Raw genomic sequence first — 27,440 nt, forward strand, 5'->3', positions numbered from 1 at the left:
ATTTCCCATATCTCATACAGACTGCATGATCAAATAGGAACTCAAATGGAGCTTCTGCTTTGCTGTTGTTATTAAAGACTTCCCCCTATGACATTTGTGGAAGGGAATAATACAATCAGCCTAGTCATCCATATGCTTGTAACAATTTGTCCACATGTCAAAAATCTTGCCCAGTTAGAACCCAGAGGCTGAGATTTCAGTGTGTGTGTGTGTGTGTGTGTGTGTGTGTGTATGTCTGTCATCCTGGCCAGAATAAGGATTTGAAAATCAGAGCAAAAACAGGTGTTCATAAGGTATTTCAGTTGGGCAACTGTGAATAATAATGCAGTTGGCCAGGAAGGCAAGAGGAATGGCCAGATTTCCACATCTGGTGAGTTCTGAGTGATCTGATAAGATGGGGATCAAAGAAAGTAAAGGCAGATGCCTGAGTCTGATACCTCCTTCCCCCATATGTGATGGTAAATCACAAAGTTGGGGAAAACTTGAGATGGATGGGATCTTAGAGATCATCTAGTCTTGCTGTGGAAAGAGGACCTGAGAGGCAGGAGAATTCAGAGCTATAAAAGGGATAATGACAAAGGGTTGCTGATGAAGGATCTGCTTGAACACCCATTAGAGTGGGCACCCATGGTTTGTGGCTAGCCAGCATCCAATCCCCTATTTTCTGGTGACATCTTGATTTGGGGAACTTCCCACAGAGTTCAAGTTCACTGACCTGAAAGCTGGAGCTCCCCCACTATACCATGCTGCCACTGTTCAAGACCACCCATACTACCCTGGTAAACCTCTGTTAGCTAGTCCATGGCAGAGTTCTTATACTTGTTTCCCAGGACTGCAGTGGGAAACTCACAGATGGAAGATGGAGCCTTAGTTTCTCTAGTCTTCCAGGGAAGTCACACTGTAGCATTGTGGGGCCTATTCAGCTAAGGTACCAAGTATTGGAACAAGGGGAGCACTGTCAGAGAATTATCTAGAAGATACAGAGGTGGTTATATGTCCATATTAGTCAGCTACTCCACAACCTGGACCAAACAATGACTACACAGTTCTTAAATGGTCAGAAAAAGAGAGAAAGCCAAATGTTTACCCAAATAATTCTCTAAAAGATATATCTATGGCAGCATTGTTTATAAGAGCAAAAGACTGGAATCAACCTAAGTATCCATATACAGAGAATTGGTTACATAAATTTTGGTGCATTCATGCTACAGAATATTATGTGGCCATTAAGAAGAATAAGAAAGTGTTTTTTGTACTGATGTAACAACATCTCTAAGAAAAAATAAGTGAAAAAACGCTAAGGCATAGAACAATGTGTAAATTTGGGATACAAAAAAGGTGGGCATCCACATGTATATTTGAATGGATACAGACCCTCACTGGAAGGATATACATATACAAAGTGGTTATTTTAGGGGAGGAGAGCAGAGAGGGTGAAGACAGGCTGTGGGGAAAGCTTAATTATCACTAAGTACCCATAATGCATTAAGCATGTTTTTATTATGTGAATGAATTACCTATTTAAAATATACACATATATAATTTTTAGACAATAATAAATAGTTCCTAATAAAGTAGAGAGCCTCAGTTGGAAACTACATCTGTACTTTTTTCCACCCCTCAAGCCTGATCAGGAGGAAGATTTAAGGGTCTTTTTTTTTTTTTTTTGTCCCACAGTGAAGTCCCACAGCTTAGAGCTGGGGGAGGCTACTCTAATTTTGCAATCCTTCCTTATGTGACTTGATGAAACCAAGTAAGAGAAAGGAATTGTTAAACTCCTATTCATTCAACATTTCTCCTAACATTTATCATGGGGTGAGGCGGTGACTGACATTCAGTTTCTCCCTTTTTTAAGTGGTTGGACAGCAGAAACTTCCAACTGTATCTCCAACCAGCCCACTTGACTATCCACTAGGAAGTCGTGGATCATAAGATGCCATAGCCATTAGTTTGGTAATCTCTAATGAGGGAGTGACCCCAGGGGAGGGTAAAATAATCCACTGTGGTGTGGATAAAAGAACTTCTATCCACAATCACTATTACAAGTAAGCTTAACTCATATTTAATTACAGATTAAGATGTACTTTATAAATACATATGCATATAGTAAGGGTATATTCTGAGTTTTTGCTGATAGGGGCTCATGGTCAAAACATTTTGAGGACCACTCTGTAGAGTAATTCTCGAGATGGAAAAAGGCATTGCAACAATCACATCAGCTTTAAAGTCAAGTGGACCCGAATCAAAACTCCAGCTCTGTCCCCTATTAGCTATATCATCTTGAATAAATGACTGCCTCTCTATTCCTACTTCCTCACTTGTAAAAATGGGATTATAACAGCACATATCTTAAGGGGCCAGGTGGAGATTAAATGAGATAAGACATGTATGGCAGGCTGCTTGTAAAAAGGCTCCCAGTGATTCCCACCTCCTAGTATTCACACCCTCCCCTTGAGTGGACATAGTAACTTACATCTAATGAGTACAACAGGCGAAGGTGATGGGATAGCATATCTATAAGTAGGTGACTTCCCTCTTGCTAACATTCTCTCTCACTCATCTTGCATGCTTGCCCTATGGTGAGAGCAATCTGGCAAGGAAGTGAGGGCTGTCTCTCGACAATGGCCAGTGAGAAGCTGAGACCCTGAGTGCGGCAACCCTCAAGGAACTCAATGCTACCAATAACCACATGAGTGATCTTGAAAGTGAATCTTTCCCCAGCTGGGCCTTTGAATGAGATTGCACCCTCAGCTGATACCTTGATTGTTCCCTTATGGGAAACCCTGAGACAGAGAACCCAGGAGAGCTGCTCAAAGAGTCCTGATGCTCAGAAACTATGCAATGATAAATATCATTCCTTTAAGTCACTAAATTTTGGGGTGATTTGTTATTCAGCAATAGATAACTAAGACAGCATACAAGTAGCTTGACATGCATGGCAGATAAAGATTTAGTCATTGTTAGTATGACACATTATATGGCTGATGTATGGCTCCATCTTTATTTCATACATAAGGATTGATTAATCACAATCCCCACCTCCCCCCTTTGGTGAACTCAGATGCAGCCTCAGAATCCTTTTTAACACAGAGCTCCAGGAAGATCTCAATTGCTCATATGAAACTTACTTGCCAACTCTAATCTAGAGTTCAATATTTCTTATATTTTCACTCTTCCTCATGTGTAATATTCCTTTAAATGGGAGACCAAGACTTTCTTTCGTCATGAGAGATATGACTACAAATTATTAGAACAAATCTGTGAAAACATATAAAATAATAAGTGGCTGGCATTGTGTGCTGTCCCAAGAGTAGATTTTGCTTGCGGTGAGAGAGAGTGAGTGAGTATTGGAATTCTTAAGAGATTCAGAGGAAATAAGCTCAGAAGGAGAGGCTGGGAGCACCAAAAATCACTTTATCTTACTCCTCATTTTTAACCATGATTTGATCTTATTGTAGGACTACCATTTTGAACAAATGAAAGAATGGGTGGGGGGAATTGCTTTGAAAATAACGAAATGCTTTCAGGACTAAGTAAGTATTTTAAAAAAAGAAGATTTTATTTATTTATTTGAGAGAGAGAATGAGCAGTGGGGAGAGGGAGAAAGACAGAGAAGCAGACTACCTACTGAGCAGGGAGCCCAATTCAGGACTTGATCCCAGGTCCCAGAGATCATGACTTAGCCGAAGGCAGATGCTTAACCGACTGAGCCACCCAGGCACCCTTAAGTAGTTATTTTTAAATAGAGAAAATGGTCTTTAAATTGGTATGAGATATATATATATTTTTTGGATATATATATCCAAAATATCTCCCTGCTATATATATATTTTTTTCTTTTCTTTTCTTTCTTTTTTTTTTTTTTTAACCTAACCTGATAATGGTGTAAGATATTGAATAATGCACTTTTGGTAATTCTGTACTTTATATGTGTTCATTTTGTTTAAAGCAGGGAGATATTTTGGAAATAGGAAGATATCAGGGAGAATGGCCCCAAGAGATTGTCCTTTAGATCTAAAAGATGCATAACCAAATACCCAAGGGTCTTGATAAATGTATATTATGACTTACTATGTCTGAGGTGGGGTTTGGGATTCTTCATGTTAAGAAGCTACCAGAGGATGCTAATGCTGTTTTTCTGCAGACTTCATTTTGAAAAGCCAAATAGCAATCTCTCTTCTTCCTCAGCGTTAGTTGAAGGATTTCTAAGGTCAATACTACTCTCAGCCCAGGAGTCAATGGAGTCATCATTTGGTGATTAGTGTAGGGTGTCTCTGTTTAGCTTGCTCTTTGGCTGGGCACAGAACAGCAGACCAACATTTAAGTGACTTAGGAAGCATGAAAACTACCTCACTGCTCTGGGAAGGATGACAAGAATTCAAGAAGCTTAGATAAAATCCTGAATGATGTGATGGGAAACATTTTTGGAAAGAGAAAAGGCAAGTAAGTATCATTTATGGAAAGAAAAAAAAATCTCATCTTTCCAGTGTGTTTTGGAGAGTCAAACTGGCACAATATTTTAGAACCCCACCATTTTGCAATGGCTAGAATTTAGTATAAAGTCACATCTCTAAGTCCATTTCTTCCTTTACTTTCATAATCTCAAAGAACCTCACCTTGTTTAGAAAGGGAAGTATAAGGGAGAAATAAATCAAATGCTGGTCATAAAAATAGGTTGACCCTAAGGTCAGTGGTTGAGTGAATTACATTAAAGATAAATCTTGACTGACAGGGATGGCTCATTTATAACAACCTGCTTTTATACACTACTTCCTGAGACAGAATCATCTTTTGCCCTAAGATAGTAGATATATCTGGAGTTGTAAGGCATTCTATTTCCACTGTTATGGGATAGAGAGTATCATAAACAAAAGTCATACTGGGCATTGGGTAGAAGATTGGGAAGAGGATATAGTCCTACACTTCACTCTTTTTTTTTTTTTTTGAAGATTTTATTTATTTATTTGACAGAGAGAGAGTTAGCAAGAGCAGGAACAGAAGCAGGGGGAGTGGGAGAGGGAGAAGCAGGCTTCCCACCGAGCAGGGAGCCTGATGTGGGGCTCGATCCCAGGACCCTGGGATCATGACCTGAGCCGAAGGCAGACACTTAACGGCTGACCCACCTAGGCGCCCCTACACTTCACTCTTTAGGAACTTCCTTCCAAATCCCTTCCATCATGAAATATTTTCTATGTAATCAATGCACTCTTTCACCTCCCAAAAACACATCTACAGTAATAAATATGTCAAGCATTCAGCACATAGTAGTGGACAACATCAGAAAACCAGACCTGATTTGGGGACTTTATAGTCTAGAAAAAGGATTGACAGACATTACTCAAGTAAACACAAAAATAAGTATGATTGCTTGTAATAACAATAGTTCCCTTATTGTTCCATGAGAGCAAAGGATAAAAATGTGGCATTAAAAAAGTTAACAGTTCATACACTTTGTCCCCATTTTCTTCCTCCTGTCATTTCACCTCTCCCTTCTGTAGGAGCTCAAGGCTTCACTGGCATACCCAGAAGCCCCAAAGGGCCCATGATCTGATATGAGCCCATGTCCAGGGTCAAGATTCTAGCCCTTTATGACTCTCCATTTAACACAGCTAGTTGACTTTTCACTAACCCAGCGATCACCCTTCTAGGAACTTGACTAAAAAGATAACCCGTATATGTGGAGAAAGATCCCAGTGTACACGAAGGTTTGGTGTAATTTAAAACAGTAACAATATAAACTTGCAAAGATGGATATCCTGGAGTAGAGGATTGAGTAAATAAATTACCATTCATTCCTGAGATGTAATATTAATCAGTGGTAAAAAAAAAAATGATGTGTACATATGTACACATACACTGCAATGGAAAGATGTTTGTAATGTATTGATGAGTTTAAAAAGCAAGTTATAGAATAGCTTGTATTAAAAGGAATTCACTTACGTAACATTGTACATACGTGTGTTGTATTTATACATAATCTTTATCCTTATTTTATATATAGATACATATACATACATTTATATAGGCATACCTCATTTTACTACATTTCATTTTATTGTGTTTTGCTAAAATTGTGTTTTTTACCAATTAAAATTTTGTGACTACCCTGGGTTTATGAGCAAGTCTGTTGGCACCATTTTTCCAACAACATTGGCTCACTTCATGTGTATGTGTCAAATTTGGTAACTCTAGAAATACTTCACACTTTTTCATTATTATTGTATTTGTTATGGTGATATGTGATCAGTAATCCTTGTTGTTACTATTGTAATTATTTCAGGTTGCCCCAAACCACACCCCTATAAGATGCCAGTCAATAAATGTTGTGTGTGTTCTGACCGATCCACTGACTGGCTGTTCCTCCATCTCTCTCCCTTGCCTCAGGCCTTCCTGTTCCCTGAGACACAACAATATTGAAATTAGTCCCATTAATAACCCGCCCCACAGTGGCCTCTAAATGTTCAAGTGAAGGGAGGAGTCACATTTCTCTCATTTTAAATCTAAAGCTAAAACTGATTGAGCTCAGTGAGAAAGGCAAGTCAAAAGCTGAGAAAGGCAAGTAAAAAGCTAGGCCTCCTGTACTAGTTAGCCAAGTTGTAAATGCAAAGAAAAAGTTCTTGAAAGAAATTAAAAGTGCTACTCCAGTGAATATGTAAATGATAAGAAGGTGAAATAGCCTTATTGATGATATGGAGAAAGTGTTAGTGGTCTGGATAGAAGATCAAACCAGCCACAACATTCCCTTCAGTCAAAGCCTAATCCAGAGCAAGGCCCTAACTCTCTTCAATTCTGTGAAGGCTAAGGGAGGTGAAGAAGCTGCAGAAGAAGTCTGAAGATAGTAGAGGTTGTTCATGAGGTTTAAGGAAAGAAGTTCTCTCCATAACATAAAAGTCAAGGTGAAGCAGCAAGTGCTGATGTGGAAGCTGCAGCAAGTTACCTAGATGATCTAGCTAGTATAATTAATGCAGATGGCTGCACTAAAAAAACAGATTTTCAAGGTACACAAAACAGGCTCCTGTTGGAAGAAAATGCCATTTAGAACTTTCATAGCCAGAGAGAAGTCAATGCCTGCCTTTAAAGCCTCAAAGGATAGTCTGACTCTTCTGTTTAGAGACTAATGCAGCTGGTAACTTTTAAGTTGAAGCCAATTCTCATTTACCATCTTAGACTTCTTAATCCTAGACTTCTAGACTTCATAAGAATTATGCTAGATCTATTTTGCCTGTGCTCTATAAATGGAACAACAAGGCCTGGATGACAGCACTTCTGTTTACAACATGGTTTACTGAGTATTTTAAAGCCACTGTTGAGACCTACTACTCAGAAAAAAATATTCTTTTCAAAATATAACTGCTCATTGACAGTGCACCCAAGAGTTCCGATGGAGATGTATGAGATTAATGTTGTTTGCATGCCTGCTAACACAATATCCATTCTACAGTCCAAGTAATTCTTACTTTCAAGTCTTATTATTTTAGAAATGCATTTCATTAGTCTGTAGCTGCCCTAAATAGTGATTCTGCTGATAATCTAGGCAAAGTAAATTGAAAACCTCTGGCATGGATTCATCATTCTAGATGTCATTAAGAACATTCATGATACATTAGAAGAGGTCAAAATACCAACATGAACAGGAGTTTGGAAGAAGTTGATTCCAACCCTCATGGATGACTCTGGGAGGGGGGTGGCTCAAGACTTCGGTGGAGGAAGTAACTGCAGATGGGATGGAAATAATGAGAGAACTAGAATGAGAAATGGAGCCTGAAGATGGGACTGAATTGCTGCCATCTCATGATAAAACAAACGTATGAGTAGTTGCTTTTAGGGATGAGCAAAGAAAGTGTTTTCTTAAGATGGAATCTATTCCTGCTGAAGATGCTATGAAGATTGTTGAAATGACAACAAATGATTTAGAATATTTACATAAACTTCATTGATAAAGCAGTGGCAGGGTTTGAGAGGATTAATTCCAAATTTGAAAGAAGTTCTACTGTGGGTAAAATGCTATCAAACAGAAACACATGCTACAGGGAAACTGAAAAGAAGGGTTAAAGAGGCAAACTTTATTGTTGCCTGATTTTAAGAAATTGCCACAGCCCCTCCAACCATCAGCAACCACCACCCTGATCAATCAGCAGCCATCAGCATCAAAGCAAGACCTTACACCAGCAAAAAGAGTATGACTCTTTGAAAGCTCAGTGATGGCTAGCACATTTTAGTAATAAAGTATTTTAAATTAGGTATGTACACTGTTCTTTCTGACATAGTGATATTGCACATTTAATAGACTAGTTTTGTGTAAACATAACTTATTTTTTAAAGATTTTATTTATTTGACAGAGACACAGAGAGAGAAGGAACACAAGCAGGGGGAGTGGGAGAGGGAGAGAGAGGGAACACAAGCAAGGGGAGTGGGAGAGGGAGAAGCAGGCTTCCTGCGGAGCAGGGAGCCCGATGTGGGGCACGACCTGAGCCAAAGGCAAATGCTTAACGACTGAGACACCCAGGTGCTCCTAAACATTTTATATGCACCAGGAAACCAAAACACTCATTTGATTTGCTTTATTGTGATATTTGCTTTATTGTGGTGGTCTCAACTGAACCCATAGTATTTCTGAGTTATGCTGGTATATGTGGTTTGTAATACAGCTCCAGGAGGACTTCTCTGGATGCATACCACATCTGTATCCTGTGTCTCAGTCATCGCTGGGGCTAACTGATGAACTCAAACTGAAGTGTCTAAAAATAGTACACCTTGGCCAGGTAACATATTTTTATTATAACTGAGACCTTCAAAGCCTAAGTCAGGGATTTGTGTGGATATTTTAGGTAGATCACTAATAGGTTGGGGGGCAAGAAAGTCTTTCTGCATCTCTTCAATCACTTCCTATAAATGTTCAAATGTAAGAACACACATAGCTCATAGGTGACTCAAAACAGAATGGAGACATCTAAGGAAATGTTACCTTTTTTTTTTGGCTGCACAAAGCAATCACCTACAACTGAATGATGTTAGCACACAGAATAGTGAATTTTAGAGTCATTTAAATAGCATGATCTCTTACTGGTAATTTTCAAACATCAAATTAAATTCTTTAGCTAAAAAATTTTGGTTTTAGCCTTTCTTTTCCTGTTGATTTTTTTTTCAGACAGGTGGAAGGTCTTATTAAGCCTCAGTATCTATAGAGTTGTGAATGTCTTTGTGAAGATCCCAGACAAAATTAAAAGTCAAATTAGCAATGCATATTTAATACTGCTTTGTAGTTTGTTTTTTTAAGTTGGCAGCAATGCTTAGTTTTTGAGGAGGAGTATATAATTATGCAAATTGAAGAAACAGCCTGCATATGGTATTATAATGCCTTGGGTTTTATATCCAGAGTCAAAGGTATTTCTAATATTTCTTCAATTTATCAATGACTTTGGGGGAGGTTAGCCAAGGCTAGGTCCCTGCTTTTTCTCCAGTGATGGAGTATATGACACCTTGGAACTTAGGTACCTGTACAAACATTCATCTTGGAGGAAATATCACTAAGATTTGCATAGTTTTGCCTTATAGCAGATAGCGTTGATTGCCTTTATAATAGCCATTCCTCCTTCCTTTCTCCTTTTAAACAAGACTTCAATTTTGTTCAGATATTCACTCTCTTCTATGTGATTATGTGCTTCAGGGGATGTGGATACGATCCCTAGCCCCAGGATAGGACTCATGATTGGTCTAAGTCAATCAAAGTGGTCCCATCAGCTTGCAAGGGATTGATTTAAACAAGGGTGTGTGACATGCTTCTGACCAATGAATGTGAGTGAAAGCCTGCTGGGGGATTTCTGGAAAGGCTGATAAAAAGAAATAAATGAAAGAGACAGCCCACTGAAGAGGTTAGAATCCAGACTGTGGTGACATTTTTGAGCTACTCAATAAACCAACTATGGACCTGTCCTACTTTAGGACTTCTTGTTCTGAGCACTAATAACTTTTTTCTTAGCTTTTCTTTACTTTTTCTTTTATTATTTAAGCCATCTTGAGTCTGTATTTTGTTACTTGCAGCCACGAACACACCTTAATAGTTCTGCACCTTGACAGTTCCTACATTGCTCTGGTGTGTGTGTGTGTGTTTGTGTGTGTGTGGCAGGGAGAGAAATTTAAGTCACATACTTAGCATCTGATTTAACAATGAAGCCAATTGATGTTTGCTTAAATGAACTGGAGGAAGGAACGGTAGTTTAATAAGGCTCATCTTGGCACCAGACAGCAGTCCATATTCTAGATCCAAAGAATAATAGGAAAACTACTCACTATTCACACTGTTGTTTTCTCTGAAACAGGTGTCACCAGTTCCACTCCTTCTATCAAGGCAAGCCTGCAAGACATAGAGAGAAAATATATACAAAATATACAATCTCATTTTGGCATCAGGCAGTAATCAAGTATTTTGCCTTCTTCTCTCCAGGTGCATGTCTCCAGCTTTAAACAGACTCCACAGATCTGGACATTTTCCCAGGAAGTTGTTTCAATAAGAACAGTTTATTCCTATCAGGGAATCAAGTCTACTACTTTATCTGCTACCCTCTGGAATGTTCCCATAGACTCCAGCTAAATGCCTACTTGCTCCATGAAATGTGTACTGGCCCAGCCACTCAGTGCATTTCATCTCCTTTGCCACATTGATTGGTTCAGGAATGAGCATAGGACCCAATACAGGCCAAGGAAAGTCAGTCCTGAAACTCACATGGAAAATGTAGGGGCAGAGATCTCTTTTGACTGTACTTAGAATGGTGAGAAAGCACAGCTGGAGCTTCCAGCTCCAACAAGGAAAATGAAGACTGCAGTTTTGAGTGAGGGATACCAAGCCCTGATATTATTTGGGCACCTGGATCCAGCTATGATTTAAATGCTTGAACTTTCCAGTTGTGTGAACCAATACATGCATGCTTTTGATTAAGCTCATTGGGTTTTCTGTTCCTCCCAATCAAGAATCTTCAGTAATACAGGAAGGTGGGTCAGGTATTATAATTCTCACTTTACAAAGTATGAAATGGAGGCTCAGAGAAATGTTAAGGTGGGGAGGTACAAGACCTCTAATTCAAGGGCTCCTTCCATTGCTGCACTCTACTCATTCAGTGATTCATTACAGTAAAATGGGAAGAATTGACACACTCATTGCTATCTTTACTGACTTTAACATTTCTGCTTTTGAGAAAATGGATGAATCTTCCACAGGGCTACCAAGGGAGATAATCTATATTATTTTAGCAAAGTAAAGATTGTTACATATACTCACACACGCATATGCATGTACACACACACACATTATAGAAGGTCACAGTAGGTATTTTGGATTTGTGCAAATCTTTTCCCCCAAGGATCTGTCCAGGCTACAGGCTGGCTCTGGTTGAAGCCCACTCTCCCCCAGGGGACTTCTGCACTAAGTCTTTGGATCATCTCTGCTTCCTCTGTCACCCTCATGCCAGCCTTGTCTGCTGGTCTGTGACTAGACTGACGGCAAACTCTCTGCCCAGCAGACTGACCTGTGCAGTGACTCGTCTACCTGCAGTGAGTCACTAAGCAGGGATCAAAAAGTGGAAGCCTGCAACCCAAATCCCACTCCTCTGTATGTTTTGCTTGACTCACTTTTTTTGAACTACATTTAAACACTGAGAAACTTTACATAAAAACTTAGGTTTCAAGCTTTGCTTGAAAAAAATCAAAAGGACTGTCAACTGTGTGCATTGCCACAAGGTGACATGGGCCAAATCTGAGTGGTATCTGAGTCCTTTAGATGTATTTTCTTCCTTCACCCTATTTCCCATCTGGCCTCCTTTTACTCATTTCTGCCACTTGCCTGGCCACTGTGAGCATACACATTTTCAACCCATGTCCTAATTTTCCTTTGACCTATTAGGGGCTAACCCAAATGAGATGCCACCTTGCCCTCCAGTGGCCTTGTCTGGAAGCAGCCTATTTCTAGCCAGGCTCCCACCTCCGGCTCCAGTCCCTCCAGAAATAAAATCACATTATGTGAGATTTCATTTTATTATTTCCTTATCCTTGCTGCATCCTCCAAATCCTCTGTAAAAAATAGAGGACTTATTTATTTGAATCAGAAAGACAAGTTTTCTAAATGCTCTTGTAAAAATATAGCTGCCCTGTGTCCTGCAGGAGAGAGGGACTTGAGGGAGGCCATGTGGTATAATCCACTAGGCATAAGATGAGAAGTCAGAAGACTGTCACTTGGTGAACTTTCATAAATGATTTCTTTCTCCCTACCTCAATTTTTCCATCTATCAAGAGAGGAAGTTGAGCAAGATTAGAAGTTGTAAACCGGTGGCTTACAAACTGTATGCAGCCAATAGATCCAATAGATGGTATTTTTTCTCTTTTGCCAACAGCTAAAAAAGAAGAGTATTTCAACTAAGAATCCAGATAACAGATGTGTCAGAACTATCTAGCAACCCTTGACAGTGGGCTAGCATTCTTCCATGACAGTGGTGATTAGATGGGTTCATCCCAGTCCTCACTCACATCCTAATGGACAAATACACATACCCTGACCACTTGCTTCATTTATTTACATCCCTGCCTGCCCTTGTAGGCATTTGCTCTTGCCACCCTTAGATGAGATGACCTTTGAGAACACATCATTAGTCCCAATTCTGTGGGTGGAAACCAGTGATCTGAGAGTTAGAGACAATGTGGAAAAGAGAAAAATATTCTGAGCAAAAGACCTCACTGTGCCATTTCAGTAAGCCTCAGTGAATCACTCCTCCTCCCCACTTGGCCCAGAGTTGAAACAGCAAGACGCCCAGGCTTTTGTGAAGGTCCCACTACATGGTTAAACCTGAAAAGGCAACAGCTTGGTTTTGAAAGTAGCAGAAATATTCTTCCGTTGGGGTTGCTAGCTGATTCTCTAAGTAATTTGCAATTCAAGTGTCTCTTTGTTTTGTATGAAAATTTGCTGCTATTTGGAAAGTGGGGAAGAGCTAAATTGCATCCTGCTGGTTTTACTTTGACTGTATCAAAAAAGAAACTGTTAATCTGGTTCCATAATTAACTTTCCTGTTCTAAAAAGGCCCTGGGAGAGAGTCCAGAGAGTGGCTGTCAACTCCCTGCTTCTCTCCTCAATAACTCCTTTCAACAGGATGCCCTAAAAGGAGAATGGATCCAGGTGGGCATTGGTTTGATTTTCCCTTTTTCTGATTTTTCTTCCCTTTTATTCCCATCCAATCAAGATTTACCTTACTGTGGGTCAGGCACTGTGTAACCAGGGTGGGTATAAAAATAAACAAACTCTTGTGGAGCTGCCAGAGAACATAAGTTTCCATCCATCCATTCACCCATCCATCCATCCATCTGTTCAAAATGTGTTAGGTTCCTTTATTATATGCCAGACACTGTGCTAGGCATTGGTATGTGATAACTGCAAAAGTGACTTAATCAGTATCCAAGAATTCTAAAGTGAAGAGATGACTTCTGGTAACAGTTGGTTTCATGGGGAAGATAACATTTAAATTGGTTTTGACCCCTGTGATATTTGCATATGTACACGTGTGTATACATATACTCATATGTGTGCATAAAATGCTAAAGGGACAGGATAATTGACACAAGCAAAGGCAGGAAGAAGACTGGAAATTAAGCTTGATGATCAAGGGGAGACCACTTTGGCATTAGCAAAATGTTAATGTTAGTTTAGACTAACATTAAGAGCTAACACTCATTGACTATTGGGAACTTTACTAAGCACTATTTATCTATTATCTCAATGAAACCACATAAAGCCAAGTAGTAATTATTGGTTATATGCTACAGACAGGAAACAGACTCAGGTAAGTTCCCAGGGAATACACTGGCAGGATAAATGGCAGAGGTGGGACCTGGATCCAAGTGACTTTATAGCCTAACTATTAACCATGAGGCTACACTGCCTAGTGGGAAAAAAGACTTGGATGGCCACCAAGTAATTAATATCACATTCATTCATTTATTCATGCAAATGTATGCTTGTTACTACTCTGGGCAAAACAGGACCCTGAGAGCTGGGGAGTAAAGAAAAAAGGACAGACGATGTCCTTGTTCTCTTGGAGCTAACATTCCATTGACCTCACAATGAAGTGTCTCTCTCCCTCAAAGTACAGGAGGAAGAAAATAAAAAAATCAAGGCATAATGGGTTTTTAAGGAGAGCACTATCAATTAGGTGACTTCCCCAGCTCCACTTAGATAATTTAGATAGTACTCCATTTCTTCATTTTCTTGGAGGGACATTTGTTCTCTCCTTTCTCTTCTCTCTGAAATTACTGCCTTGGGTATAATACACCCAATTTCCAATCTTATCCTCAAATCCAACCTGAAAGAATCTATAAGGAACTTGCTCTCTGCAACCCACTCAGCAGACCTAAGTAATTTTTCAGAGTTTCTCAGGCTCTTTCAGCTTCAGGTCTTAAGGAAAGTTAGAGACAAACACTAGTATTAGTCCATACCTCCGTGAAAAAACTCCCAGTGTTCACCAAATTTGGCCTGAAACCTAGCCCATCTTATTAGTTGATATACTGTCCCAATTTTTTTTGGAGATCAGGCAAAGATACTGCATTATTCCTGAGAATAAGAGGAGGGTAGGATTCCTGACTGCCGAGGCTACCAAGGACCCCAGGTATCCAATACAGGTGGACCCTTGGGTTATTATACCTGTAAATGAGGGGGACAGCTGAAACAAGATCTTAAATTGACAGAAGAAGGGGGGTATACAGAGAGAACTTCATATTCTCTAACTATGGCTGACAGAATAATGACCCACAAAGATGTCCACGCTCTAATAACTGGAATTTGTCAATTTGTTACATTACATAGCAAAAGAAATTTTGAAATTAAGGTTACAGACCTTAAGAGAGAGAGATTATCCTGGATCATCTCGGTGGGCCTGATGTAATCACATGGGTTTATAAACGTGGAAGAAGCAAGCAGAGATATGCAGTGTTGGAAGAGTTGGAGAGATTTGAAATGTGAGAGAGACTGTTGCACTGTTGTGAGTTTGAAGATGGAGGAAGGGGACCATGAGCCAAGGAATGTGGGTAGGATCTAGAAGCTGGAAATAGTCTTTAGCTAAAAACTAGCAAAAAAAAAAAAAAAATGGGGGCCCTCAGTCCTATAACTGGGAGGGGAGGGAAGTAAATTCAGCCAACAAACTGAATGAGAAAGGAGATGGATTTTCCACCAAGAACCTCCTGAAAGGAACACACCTTGTTGACTCCTTGATTTCAGCTTAGTGAGACCCAGTTGGACTTCTGACTTATAAAACTGTAAGATAAATAAAATTGTATTGCTTTAAATCTCCAAGTTTGTGGTAATGTGTATGGTAGCAACAGGGCACTAATGTGCTGACTTTTATTTAGCCCCCATCCATTGTTAAGTTTGATATAGCGTCAGCTGGGGTTTGCAAGCTGCTTGTTCTAGTGAGGACTTAGTATGATTGAATGCAATATAAAACTCCAAATAGCAGTTGCTTAAACATTTTTTTGTTTGTTTTTGCTTTAAGGAAATCTGGAGGTAGGGGCGCCTGGGTGGCTCAATTGGTTAAGCATCTGCCTTTGGCTTAGGTCATGATCCTAGGGTCTTGAGATCGAGCCCCGCACCGGGCTCCCTGCTCGATAATTCTTTTTTGGGGGTTTTGCTGGATGGTTCCCAAAAGGTTATAGGTATGAAAATGACTCTGGCTGGGATGCTCTTTCCTCCATACTGACTAAAGGCCCAGCTCTCCCTCTTCCCAGCCCTTTTTCCTTTTTTTTATTATGTTAGTCACCATACATTACATCATTAGTTTTTGATGTAGTGTTCCATGATTCATTGTTTGCATATAACACCCAGTGCTCCATGCAATACGTGCCCTCCTTAATACCCATCACCAGGCTAACCCATCGCCCACCCCCCTCCCCTCTAAAACCCTCAGTTTGTTTCTCAGAGTCCATAGTTTCTCATGGTTTGTCTCCCCCTCCAATCCCCCCCTTGATTTTTCCCTTCATTTTCCTAATGTCCTCTTTGCTATTCCTCATGTTCCACAAATAAGTGAAACCATATGATAATTGACTTTCTCTGCCCTTTTTCCTAACTCCAATTTGTAGTTCTATTCAATCTTAAGGGCCCATTTCAAATCTTACCCCCTCCAAGAATTTTTCCTCAAGTTCACTCAGAGGGAAATAATCCCCTCCTTCCTTAAGCTTTCATAACACTAGGTTTATATTTGTTCCTTGTCACACTTCACCTTATGTGACAGTTATTGCTACATGTGATAGCATCTTTGCCTTCTGGAATGCAGGCCATTGTCTTATACATAGTATACATAGAAAGTCTCAAACATGGCATAAACTCAGTATATGCACGACATAGCAGAAACTCCTAGTTTGTATCCATAGTCCCCTTTTCCTAGAAATAACCCCCCTCCCTTACCCTAAGTGCTATTCATATACATGGCTGTCCAACTGGCTATTTCAGTGCCGTCTCCCTTGGGGTTATGTGTGATCATGTGACTAAGTTAGGGCCAATGGAATATGAATAGGACTATTATTTGAAAATTATCACTCATCTCCATAAAGATAAATCTACTTTTCAGGACTTTTCTTCTTAGGCTCCTTCCAGTTGGCTGGAAAACAGTATAGGAGTTTCCTTGGAAGCCACGTGTTGAGGATGGCAGAGCTAACTGGCCAACCTGTGACTCAGAATGCCCTTGTGGAGCTGCCTACCTGCCCTAGACCACTCCCCCACTTTTGGACTGTGAGGGATATACAGGTTTGCTCCTCTAAGCTGTTGGGCTTGGTCTCCCTGACAGCATTTTATCTGTGCCTTAACTCACTCATGTGATTGATAGGAATTGGTCTCTTGGCCTATGGACAGACGTCTGGCTTCCTTTCCACTTGTCATTTTCTAGGAGGGAGGCACCTAGGCTTAAATGATGAGATCTAAAATACTAAACATACAATTCAAGTGCATAATGCCCTACCTTGAAAGTAGCCGAGGGCTCCTGGTGAGAGAGAGCTCAGGCTCACTTATTTTGGTTAGCTACGACAGTTAAGTGAATAGGTTCATGCCTAGCATTTTATTATTTCTGCTGGAGTCACTCTTGAAAATATCTTTTAATCAGAAGTATGTCCAGGCTTCCTAAATAATGTTTTGCACCAAGATTCATTGCTGATTTATTCTTCTCAAACTCTTCATTTTAGAAAATTGTCTTTTACTACATTTCTTGCCATTCAAAACTTTCTTTATAAAATTCCATTTTCTTTACCATACTTCTTTAAGAGCCTATTTAGACAATTCTGCTTATCATTCATTTCCTAGCTGGCTATTAACAATGAAATGTCTTGTGTTTGTATTTTGTTTAATACTTTTCAAAGCCCTTTCACAATCTAATAGCATTTAATCATGAAGAAAGCCTGGTAGGTTATGCAGAAGAAGTATTAGTATTCCTACTCCCTAGATCAATAGTCCTCAGCAATAGTGTTGTATAACAGTAGCATTTAGTAATCCACTGTGAAGTATGTTATAATGCAAATCATGTTTTTTTCCCCAGATAATAAAATGTCTTTCTTTTAATTCATCCTATCAATACAATAGGCAGTTTCTCAGGAGTTATGTCCTAGAAACTGTCTTCAGCATGGGGAAAACAGTGGTGAATGAAAGAGACAATATCCCTGCTCCTAAGCATCTGATGGGTAGCAGACGAATCAAGATAGTAAATGTCTACTGTTTCATCTGTCCTACATTAATTCCTTTCTCTGGGCAACTGATTACTTGGTGCTCCCACTGTGTGATTCTGATGGGGTTGCTGACTACGAGGGAGTCAGGTGATCCAGGTATGCCTTTTCTGAGTACTGTATTCCTCTGGCTACAATGACTGGTTCAAGGGAAGTAACATGACCCAAACCTGAGCTGAAAAAGTCTTTTCTAGGATTTGTAATTTAGGAAAAAGGAAGCTACAGAGGCTCTTTGATTTATTATTACTGGGCTGGGATGATGTAATCTTGGAGCCAACTGTGGCAGTTCTTTTGCCACATGGAATAAACCTTTTTGCAATAGAGAAGTGGAACCAAGGAGGTGAGGTGGTGGGGAGAAGAGGAGGCAGGCATTGAGGGACAGGTAGTCACAGCAATTTCGAAGGACACACACTAGTTGGAGCAGATACTAAAACAATGCCTGGCTCATAGTAGGTACTTGCTACTTATTTATTGAAATGGTAAATGAAAAAAGAGATGAACACTACTTTTTAGCCCCTTTGTCTGGGAGTCCCTATCACTCTACAGTGTTGAGCAGAACAGATGCTCAAGACATATTTCTTGAATGAATGAATGGGTGGATGGATGGATGAATGAATGAATGGCACCATACTGACTGTGTCTTCAGCTAGGTGGAAAGGAGTTCAAGATTGAAAAAATTCCCACTCTCTTATTCTGTCATAAATTTCATCCATCCTCAAAGTATGGCAGAGCATAGTGGTAGTAAAGAAAAAGTGCTTAGATACCAGGCAGGCTTGGCGTTCATTTCTGGCTTTCTTGGTAGTCAGCTATATGATGTTGAGAAAATAATAACCACCCCATCATAAGGGTTTTTGTTGAGGATATACTGAGGTAAGTGTAAAGCTTTAAGCAGAGCAGTTGACATATAATCAAAAGTTATAATGTTACCTGTATTTGTTAAACCAATTTTTATTGAGTGAGTGTCTTCTAAGCCTGGGGATACAGGAGGATGAGACAGATGAGGACCTAATCCTCAAGGAGCTTCTGTTTGAGTGGGAGGGATATGATAACAAAGTAAAAAACAAATAAATGAACAAGGAACTTGAGGAGATAATTCAGGCCATGGATATTAAAGTAGGGATAGATATAAACAGAGCCTCCTCTAGTCCAGGTGGTCAGAGAAGGCCTCTAAGGGAAGATGACATTTGAACTGAAATCTGATACTAAAAGAAGCCAGCCATATGAAAATATGGGGAAAGAGCACTCCAGGCAGAGGGAACTGCAAGTGCAAAGGCCCTGAGGTCAGAATGAGTTTGGTGTGTTTGAGAATTTGAAAGAAGGCAGGGTATAAAGAGTCAAAGAGAAAATGGTGGAAGGAGAGGTCAGAGATGAAGGGTTAACTCACCAGCCATTTAGACTGACTTATACTGAGGCAGGCACTAACATAAGTTAGGAGCCAGGAATATAAATAGGAAAAGGCAGAAACTACCTTAAGTAGTACTTAATCTATTTATTCTCACCAAATGTTGTTAAAGGAGGTGTCCTGTGAGTTGAATTTTGTATAGCCACATTTTGACCATACCTAACACATCTAATTGAGTTAGAGGTAGCAGATAGTTCTGTGTCAGGCTCTCTCCACTGAGAAAACAGGAGGCAGTTACATAGTAAACATGAGTTTGTCCACAGGAGAGAAATCTGTTTACTTAATGTAATTACATTTCACCAAGTACAAATTGCATCTATGTGATCCATGCAATGTTTTGGAGGAGGAGAAATGATGGTGACAGCCATCTGAACCCCAAGTGGCCAGTTAAACTCCATTCTTGTGAAGGATTGCACCACAAGTCATGACCAAGCTCTTCATCCACTGGCTGTCCTTAGACATTTTCTGATTTCTGTATGCAAAGTCATTTGTAGGTACTGCTATGTTTTAGTCATGTGAACTTTGAGGGTCTAGAGGTCTCAGAGCAAAGAGAGCAATTTATCTATAAGCTAGAAAAGGATAAAGTACAAAACTGATCAGAACTCAGGCTTAAGGGGTGCCTGAGTGGCTCAGTCAGCTAAGCGTCTTGATTTCTCCTCAGATCATGATCTCAGAGTCCAGGGATCAAGCCCTGTGTTGGGCTTCATGTTCAGTAGGGAGTCTGCTTGAGATTCTCTCCCTTCCTCTTTCTCTGTCCCTCCCCCACTCATGTGCACTCTCTCTCTCTCAAATAAATCTTAAAAAAAAAAAAAGAACTCAGGCTTAAATCAGGGCAGAATGAGATATCAATCCATTTCCTGAAAGAGTACCTGATCCTTCTCTCCTTAGATGACTTTGTCTATTCTCATGGCTTTCTTTTTCTTGAAGATTTTTATTGATTTGAGAGAGAGAGAAAGCACAATCAGGGGGAGGGGAGAGGGAGAAGTAGGCCCCTCGCTGAGCTGAGCAGGGAGTCCTATGCAGGGCTCCATCCCAGGACACTGGGATCATGACCTGAGCCGAAGGCGGCTGCTTAACCCACTGAGCCACCCAGGTGTCCCTCTCATGGCTTTCTTAAATACCATCTATAGGCCGATGATTCATAAATTATGTCTCCAGTTTAGACCATGGCCTTGAGCTCTAAACTCATGTATTCAATTTCTGATTTGACATCTCCACTTTGACTGTTTCATAGGCTTTTCCAACTTTACATGGCACTACAATTAACTCTTCATAATCTGGCTCTACTTGTCCTCCCCAGCATTCTGTTCCTTCCTTATTCTCCATCATCTCTGTAAATGGCACCACCATCCATCCGTTTGCTCCTGACTTATCTTTTATCATTTCCAGCACTTAGTACATTAACCAAGTCTTATAGGATCGACCTCCTAATGATGTCTCAGATCTGTCCTCTCATTTCCATATGCACAAGCACTACAAAAGTCCAAACCTCCACCATCTGCTGCTTAGATCAGTACTATAGACTCCTAATAGGTTCTTGCTTTACTCTTGCTCTCCTATAATGTTTTCTCCACTGAGAGATTTAAAAAATGCAGTCTCTCCTCCCCCAACACACATACTTCTAAGACTTCAATTCATTGTACTTTGAGTTTTGTTTGTATTTTTTCCCTCTGGATTGCAAGATGAAAAGTAGCATCAGTCCACATCTACAATCTCATTCCACTCACCTTACCATCTCTAAATTCTAGACACACTGGCCTTCTAACTGTTCTAAGAATATAACAAGCCCACTGGCCCCTTTAGGGCATTTCACCTTAATTTCAGAGACCTTGTCTAATTCCTCTACCTAAAGTAGAATAATCAGTAATAGACTCTCCCACAGCACTTCGTCTTATTCATAGAAGTGTTCAAAATTCAAAAAAGCACTCTCATGTTTTATTATTATTGTTGTTGCCTGTCTTCTCCATATTATAGCATATTACACAAAGTTGTTCATTATTATCTCCCTAGCCAAACACACTGCCTGGCATAGGGTAGGTCTTCAATTTGTTGAAGGAATAAACAAATAACTGTATGAACAGATGAATGTTTTTTGGTGATTATAAGGATGGAGGCCATGTTATATAGAAATCATTCCCCTTTCCATTTCAACACTGACATGCATGGTACATTGGCCATTTCATTTATCTTCTTATAAACTATCTTTTAAAATCCTGATTAGAAAAAGATTCCTTGAGTTGAGTCTCAGATTACCTCAATAGCAAACAAAAACAAAAACAACTTCCTTAAAATTTTCCAGTTACCCAGACAAAAATATCTTCTGAATATTATAGAAAATACCCATATTATTCTTATCTTTGGGTAAAACCACTGAAGACTGTTGGAGAGAGAAGCCTTGAATCTGTTTAGTATTTATTGTACAGAGGGAGATTTGTAGAAAGAGGAGAAGCAATGTGACCACAGAGATAGAGACTGGAGTGATGAGGCCACAAGTCAAGGAATGTCAACAGCAATGAGGAGCTGGAAGAAGGAAATAACAAATTCTCCCCCCTTAAGCCCCCAGAGGAAGCTGGATTTTGGACTTCTGGCCTTCAGAACTGTTAAGGAATAAATTTCTGTTGTTTTAAGTTACTAAATTGGTGGTAATTTGTTACGGCAGCCATAAGAAACTGATACAATATTCATTTGTACTATAGGTATGACGGAGGGTCACTCAGCCTCGTTAGCCCAGAGCCTACATTGAGGCCAGTCTTTAATGTCACCGTACCTGGTAACTCTACCAGGCCCACTCTAGAAATCAATGTATATAGTCTAGTACACTTTTATCTATCAATCAATGTATATAGTCTAATAAGGAGAGCTATGAAGGACAGTCTTATCCTTATCATGCTACAAAGCCTTCTTAAATACTCAATGTTCGTATTCCACTTTCCATGGCAGCTACTATTTTCCCCTTTTTTCTCTTGCTCCTTTCTCTGTGGCCTTTCTCCTCCAGCCACCTTCAGCCATGTGGAATCTCCTCTTTTCATCCTCACACCAAGCCCTTTCAGCCAACATAGCAGCAACTGGTTAAGAAGGGCCCAATCTTGTTCTGGGTGCTATGGAGATTTCCACTTTAACTAGCAATGTGAAAATATTAAACATTAATAGTAACAATAGTAGTAGTAACGGTAACTAACAGTCACTGGTTGTTTGCCATGTGGCAACCTTGGTGCTAAGCATTTTTAATGTATTATCTCTTTCAGTCTCCAAAAACAGTACTTCCTAAATGAATTCTTTCACAAATGTATTCGTGACAAAGCCCACTGTCACATCCTTAGGGTTCCTGACTAGTATTGCCTTGTTTCACATTTGCACGTGCCCTTCCCAAAGATCTCCTTCCTCCAGAAGGATATTGGATTCTAACCAGCAAATTGCAGAGAAAATTACATTTTATATTTACTGCCTGATAAGTGATTCCCTTCTCCTCTGACATATTGTTGACTATAGACCCTTACAGCAAGTGGGAATCTTGAGAGTGAACACTTTACCCAGGTATCACCCCCAGCATACCTGGAGGACCAGAAGGGAGTCCAGAAGGAATAAAGGCAGAAAAGGCGCTCTTCTGAGCCAGCCGTCTCTTGGAGTAAAAGGTTGAGTGCCATTTGCTCCAGGAGCATCAGGATTTAGTTTAACCTGAAGCTTACACAATCCTCTTAGGGTGGGAGCTAGAGGGGAAAGAGAGGGGCAGAACCTAACCAACTGCTAGGGGCACCCAAGGGTAGGGAGCAAAAGCTCTTCCTGAGTCTCTGGTATGCTTCAAAACTCATTAAGCACATATGGCTCCCAAGCCTCTAGAGGCCCAGGAACAGGGCACCAGAACCCCTGGCTGAGAAAGGCACCATCTGCTGCATCTTCCTCTTGAATATTTTGCCTGCCATAGCAGCTGGGTTCAGACACCTACTCCACCTGGCTCCACTGGGTCTGGCCCACAGATGTGCCTAATGCCCTGGAGGTTACCCATGGTTGTGTGCACCCTGAATTACTTTCATTTTTTGCATGAATACCAGCTCCCTTTTGCTCTGAAAGCAACTTTCCAAGTCTCCTCCCACCTGTGTCCCTCCACGCCCCTGAGACAGCCAGCTTTGCCAGACTGTTTGCTCTGAGTTCTTCCTGCAGCACTTTTTCAGTCCCTCTCTGCTTGAACTTAACACATCATATTTTACAATTATTTGTGTTTACCTCTGATCTCACCTCCAGCCTAGTATCTTTGAAGACAGGAATTATATTTCATATACTTCATGTCCCCCACGTGCCTAACCCTGGCCTTGTATATAATAGATACTAACATGTTTTTTTTTTTTTTTTTTTAAATAAACAACTATTCATTTAGTACATTTGATTATTGACATGGGACTTAATTGGTGCTGGGGGAAAAATTATGGGGGAACAAACCAGTGTGGAACTCCTGGTGGACAAACTTACATTTTAGTGAGAAAACTAAGAAAATCCACATACAAACAAGAAAAGCATCGACATAGTGCTAAGTACTAGAAAAGAAATAAGTGTGAAGACTGGGAAGCAATAATTCAATAGAGAAGCTTAGATAGGATGGGCAAGGAGGTCTCTTTGAGGTGGTGACATTTTAACCAAGACATGAAGGGTGAGAAGGAGCCAGCAAGGCCAAGAGATGGTAGCCTGGGTAGTATTCAGGCAGCGAGGACTTGGAAGTTCAAAAGGGCAAAGGTGGGAAAGAGTTTGACAGATCCAAAGAACTGAGGGGAGACCACTGTGACTAGAGCTTAGCTGGTGAGGCTGGGGAGTCAAAAGGGAGACGTACAGGGCTGAACAGTGTCTCCCTATAATTCAGGTCCAGTTAGAACTTCAGAATGTAATCTTATTTGGAAATAAGTCTTCGTAGTTGTAGCTGATTAAGGTGAGTTCATGCTGTTGTGTGAAGACAGAGGCAGAGATTGCAATGTTACATCTACAAGGTCCGCTATGCCAAGGATTGCTGGGCTTCACCAGAAGCTGGGGAAGAAGCAAGTAAGGATTCTCCCCAAGAACATTCAGAGAGAGCATGGCCCTTCGCACATCTTGGTTTTAGACTACAAGCCTCCAGAACAGTGAGAGAATACATTTCTGTTGTTTAAAGTCTCCAAATGTAGTAATTTGTTAGAGCCGCCCTAAGAAACTGATACAGGGGGCAAGCAAAAGACAGTTTCATTATCAGAGAAATGGAGATCCATGAAAAGGTGTTAATAGCAACAAGAACTGATTTTTTTCAGACTTTAAAAAGGTATATCAAGTGAATGAAAACAGTCTTCATGCTCAGAACACCCTGTCTCTCCTTAAGACTGAGAGACTTATACCCTTTACTATGCCCTCAGCAACATAGCTGCCCACTGATGGGTACAATGTGTCACTCTGGGAGATTGGTCATCTGGTTTAACCATCTCCACCATTACCAACTTGAGGTTTCTAATCACTTCCCTTCTATTTTTGAACAAACAGGATTATACTTCTGCATTTTGAATTTAGCTGCTTTTTTCCCCAGACACGTAGTGATGACTTGTGTTGTCCTTTATCCTCCTTCCTCTAGCCCCCTTCAGATCTAATGGAAAACATTACACATTCCAAAGTCACTGTTTTTTTTTTTTTTTTTAAAGATTTTATTTGACAGAGCAATCAAGCAAGTGAGCGAGAGAGAGAGGGAGAGAGAGATAACACAAGCAGGGGGAGCAGCAGACAGAGGGAGAGGGAGAAGCAGGCTCCCCGCTGAGCAGGTAACCCGCTGAGCAGGTAACCCGATGTGGGACTCGATCCCAGGACCCCGGGATCATGACCTGAGCAGAAGGCAGACGCTCAACCAACTGAGCCACCCAAGTGCCCCACCAAAGTCACTGTTAATTAATGCTGATGTTTGCTTTGCTGACATTGCTATAAAAAGTGCTTATTTAAGGGATGAAGTGTTTTTTTTCTAATTCTGAACGCAACTTTCAGTATGTGCCTAAAAATCAATGGATGACTAGATTCAGGTGCCCAATTACAGCTTGAATTAAACCATTCATGAGCGATAGCTGTCTAATGTTTCTGGAAAAACACATAACTTGAGGGGAAGAATGGCCAAATGGGGAAGAAGCCCCAGAAAGTTCTGGAGTACACAGCTTTATGCAACTTGATAAAATTTGGAGTTCTTAGTTTCTCAGTCTAGAAGGAGATAATTTTCCTTCTTCCTTTTAAGTGATGAGTTCACCTATAATTCTCATCTATTCAGGATGCAAAATTTTCTGATTAGAAATTTAAACCTCATTCCTTGCCAACTGTAATAAGGACTTTTGAATTTGAGCACTAACAATGTGTCAGTTATCAAACCAAATGTTGTATAGTCATTATCTCATTTAAGAAGGAAATTGTATGTCATTGATAATGATGAAAATGTCAACAGCTGTTGTCATTTATTCAGTGTCAAAAATCTTCATTGGCACTTCATATACCTTATTTCTTATAATCCTATCATTGTAGGGTATTGGTCAAAAGAATGAACTTGGAGTCTAACACCCAGGGTTAAAATCCTGGCTCTGCAATTTAGCAGGTGAGTGACTTAGTTGCTTAATCTTTCTAGATCTCAGTTTTCTCATTGCTTTATCTTTCTAGATCTGTTTTCTCATCTTAGAAATAAATATAATAAAAATGTCTGTTTTATAAGGATTAAATGAAGTCCTGTAACATAGTCTGGCCTATAATAATAAGGTTGATAACAAAAATTATAATGATAATAATAGTAACAATTGTATAGCATTTGCTATGCATCCAGCCATGCTTCCATACATAGATATTATCATTCCTATTTTACAGATGAGAAAACTGAAAAGTAGAGAGGTTAAGAGACTTGTCCTCTATCACACAGCAAAAATATGGTAGATCTGGGATTTGATCTGTCACCATTTGCCAATGGTAGCACTGTGATGTAGAGTTCTTACTACAGGGCTTTGTACAAAGTATGAAGTTATAGGCAGTATATTCCTGCCAGAGAAGGATCTTGGATCTTGCTTAGCGGTCTTTATTCATGTATTTGATTTGGCTCCTAATACAATTGCTTTCTTTCCTTCCTCCACTGAATTCAGCAGAGATAGGCCATTTCCCTTTGATTATCAGTATTTGCTCATACTGAGCAAGAAGTATTTCCTAATTATCATTTTGGGTAGATGACATCAACTTAGGAAACAAATTTAAAACATTCATATTTCAAAGCGCAGGTAAAGACCTGCCTCTTCTAAAAAGCTCTGAAACTTCTCTGTCATCTAGAGCCCTTGTAGGGCCTTCAAAACCTGGAACTTTCTTTTGCCTCTTATTAAATAGGTCTGTAATGCAGAGTTTGCTGACTCAGTTCCACTTTCATGCCATAAAATTTTGGTCACACCACAGAATATCCTAGAGTTACAGCCCAGAGTTTCACATGAACTGGTGCAACTCTGACCTCCTTCTTGATTTCTGCAGCCCAGGAATCTACTGGTGATGTATTTACCCAGCACCCCAGATTCTGGGGTCCTTGTGAGCATGGATTCCTTGCCCAGGGAACTTCCAAAGCCACAAACCTCACTGGGAATTAAAATGGTGCTTCTTTCCCAATAGAAATGCAGACACTGCCCCTCTGCAACCTGCCCCTTCCCTTTGTCCTGTTGATCTTGCATTTCTCTGCTTTTGCTCATGTATCATAAGTCCCTTCATATTGACAGCTCCATTGGCCTCTGCTTATAGCACCCCTTCCCCTCAGTCTCTGACTGCAGCCAGGCTGAGAGTCAGGGGGATGCCTGATCTTTTCCTTTGTAGCTCTTATTACTAATGGCAATTAAGCATTAGTTTTGGCATTTCTGCCTCGGGTCTGGCTTCCCCATTAGATGATAAAGTCCACGAGGGAATGAAATGAATATGCTTTGCTCCCCATCTCACATTTTGAGCACAGTCATGAACACAGCGGTGCTCAGTAAATATGTGTTGAATGAGTGCTGCATGAACAAACCATTCTGCTTTCCTGAACCCCCACCCCACACAGGAACCCAAGCGAGGAAGGCAGAAGTTCTAAGGCAAATCAATGCCTAGGAAGAGCCCAACCACCTACCCTGACCCCTGGCAATATATACCCCAAGTTCACCAGTTAATCAGAGTCCACTTCTGGATTTCAGTTTCAGCTCTTGAACTCAGAAGATACATAGCCCACGTGGTCTTTCCAAATAGATTGGAAGCTTTGAAGTTAGAAACAATATCTTCATCTTAGCACCTTCCACTTCATCTAGCACAATGCCTAACACAGAGCTGCCC

The 27,440-nt window shown here is 40.2% G+C and overlaps 1 protein-coding gene across 1 annotated transcript in view; it reads right to left on the reverse strand.

The window, feature by feature from the left end:
• The window catches only part of ATP10B (ATPase phospholipid transporting 10B (putative)), a 263,147-nt gene that overhangs the window by 185,391 nt on the left and 50,316 nt on the right, over window positions 1–27,440 (reverse strand). The window contains exon 2 of the mRNA XM_078066512.1: window positions 10,292–10,355. The gene's annotated coding sequence lies outside the window, so the exon portion shown is untranslated. The remainder of the gene's footprint in view (window positions 1–10,291; window positions 10,356–27,440) is intronic.

The sequence above is a fragment of the Halichoerus grypus genome, chromosome 2 (assembly GCF_964656455.1).
Source record: "Halichoerus grypus chromosome 2, mHalGry1.hap1.1, whole genome shotgun sequence".
In the NCBI taxonomy this organism is placed as follows: domain Eukaryota; kingdom Metazoa; phylum Chordata; class Mammalia; order Carnivora; family Phocidae; genus Halichoerus; species Halichoerus grypus.